This window comes from Elephantulus edwardii, unplaced genomic scaffold (assembly GCF_000299155.1).
Source record: "Elephantulus edwardii isolate Elephantulus edwardi_28Jun2011 unplaced genomic scaffold, EleEdw1.0 scaffold00004, whole genome shotgun sequence".
NCBI classification, from domain to species: Eukaryota; Metazoa; Chordata; class Mammalia; order Macroscelidea; family Macroscelididae; genus Elephantulus; species Elephantulus edwardii.
This window is the reverse complement of record NW_006399754.1, coordinates 25,686,114-25,688,886: the sequence shown is the minus strand read 5'-3', so window position 1 is coordinate 25,688,886 and position 2,773 is coordinate 25,686,114.

Sequence of the window (2,773 nt, the reverse complement as noted above, 5' to 3'; positions counted from 1 at the left end):
AAATATTTTAAAAATTATAAAAAAGATGATGTGGCTTAATAAAACATGTAATAGGCCGGGGGCGGGGGGGGAGATGCAATGAGACTATGACTGCTCCAGAGTCTTAAGAGTGTCCTTATAGATGGCGAGGATGTCAGAGGCTAGGACAGGATTCAGAGGTGCTGTTCATAGGATCACTATGGGTCATAACTCTGTGGCCCCTAGCAACAACAGCCATCACGTATATTTGTAAGATATATTTGTTCTTATAATCCAGAAGTTGTCTTTTTAAAAGGAAAATAGAGTCATTTCAAATTACATTGGGCATGCTGTCATGCAGGACCAGCCTTTGGAAAGAGTTATCATCTTTGGAGACGTAGAAGGTCAGGCAAAAACCCAAAACCCCCAAACAAAGACATAATACAAGATGGACTGAAACAATGACCGGAAAAAATGAATTTAAACATAAAGGAGATGATGAAGATGGAGGAAAAATAAGTAACTTGAAAGGATGACATCTGAGAATAAAAATATGTCTGAAAATTTTTTGTTTTAATGAAAGATTCCATAGTTGACAGACAACCCACATGATAAAGATACGTTACAGTCTTCCAATACGTGTACAAAAGATGAGCGAGCAGGTCATTCTACTAAAAAGATCACTGTTGTAATTGTGATCACACAGGGGAAAGGATATTCAAAGGACGTTAAAGACAATTTTTATTTAAAATATTAATGACCTGTGGAAAGATAGATTCAAAAGTGATTTTTTTTAAACTCTAGAACTAAAGAATATAAGAAAACATCTCCATAAGCTGTTTGTCCCAATATATAAATACTTGAATAAATGCAAATGTGGTTTTTGTCTAGTGTATTTCTTTGCAGAAAAAGAACATTTTTATCACAAAATTAACTCACACAAAGAACAATTACGGTTCACTACAATGGTAAAATGTTAATGCAAACAAAATTACACCAACTACCAAGTATGACTAAAGTACAGTCTAAGAAGAGTAAATTTCTGGTTGTGAAGTTCAGACAAATCATATATATGTAAAGTCCTCACTCTGAGGTATTGGATGATGTATTTTGTTTTCTTTCTCTAATATACAGATGACTAGAAAGAGGTCATATTTAGTCTGCATGAATAGATTCGAAATATATTTCAGAGCAAAGACACATTTATAAATGTAGATCTTATATTTGTTAGTGAAATTTACCAGTGAGTTATTTTAAAGCATTACTACAACAAAAATGGTGATATATTTTTGTCATTGTTGTTATGTACTACTGAGTCTCTCCTGACTTGTAACGACCATATGCAAAAGAGCTCTGAACCCTGCTCTATCCTGAACCAATCTTATCATCTCTGATACACCAACCCCATGACCCCAGTCAATGAGTCAATCCATCTCATTGAAGATCTTCCTCTCTGGTGCTGTCCCTCCACACTCCCAAGCATAATGTCCCTTTCCAAGGACTGATCCCTCCTTGCAACATGCCCAAAGTATGTCAGACAAAGTTTCAGAATCCTTGCCTCCAAAAAACAGCTTTCTTTGATCCTCTTAAGGAGAAACCTGTTGGGTCTCCTGGCAGTCCACTGTATATTCAATACTCCTCTCCAGAACCATGGCTCAAAGGCCTTAATTCCTTTTCTGTCATCGCTAGTCATTGTCCACCTTTCTGATCCATAGCAAGCAATTGCAAAGTCGATGGCCTGGATCAGGTGCATTTCAGTCACGAGACTGACATCTTTGCTTTTCAGTACTCTGGAGATGTCGCTGACAACAGACTTTCTCAGTGCAATTCACCTTTTAATTTCTTGGCGGCTGGTACCAAGGGAGTTGGTTGTGGAGCCAAGCAAACGGAAGCTCTTAACAATCTCAATCTGTATCTTTGATTATGTGTTCTAGGAGGCTTCCTTTATTTACTTCTGTGTCAATGTTATGAAATAGTTATTTGTGTGTTCTCAAGGTACAAAGAAGAGAACTAAGGTAACTCAAATTCACGCCGTTCTCCTAAGGGAGAAGATTCGGATTTAAGTAGCAGAGAGGATGCAACGTACTTGAAGGCATAGCTTTATTCCCCAAGTGATCACAGATAATTTTGATTGAAATGGGACCAGGTGCTCAAAACCTAAAGAATTTTAAAAACTCAAAAACTGAAATAGTGTTTCCTCTTAATTTAAAAGTTCTGAATTTTGGATACAAGACAACATGATAAATACATTTTTAAAACCAAATAAGAAACAAAGTATGATACTGGGGATAAAATATATAAATATTATGCTGTTGGTTTTGTTAGGTTGTGTCAAGTCAAGTATGATCCTAGTGACTTTCTGAACAACAGATCCAAACCCTGTTCTACTCTGTGCCATCCTCACCCTTCCTGATGCAATACATCTGGTTGAGGGTCTTCCTTTCGTCCACTGACCCTCCACTTTTCCAAGCATTGATATCCCTCTCCCAGGAATAACCATTTCTAACAATATGCCTGAGGTATTTTAGATGGAGCTTTACCATCTTGGCCTCTAAAAAGAACTCTAACCGCACCCTCTACATGACATATTTGGGTTTTTTTGGGCTGCCTATGGGATGTTGGATACTCTTCTCCAACACCACAGCTCAAAGACATCAATTCTTTTGCCATCCTTATTCACTGTCCAGTACTCAGATGTATAGCAAGTGGTTGAAAAGACCATGGCTAAATCTGACACACCTTAGTCCTCAAACTGACTTCTTCTTGTTGTTATGTGCCGTCGAGTCGTTTGTGACTCATAGCGACCCTATTCACA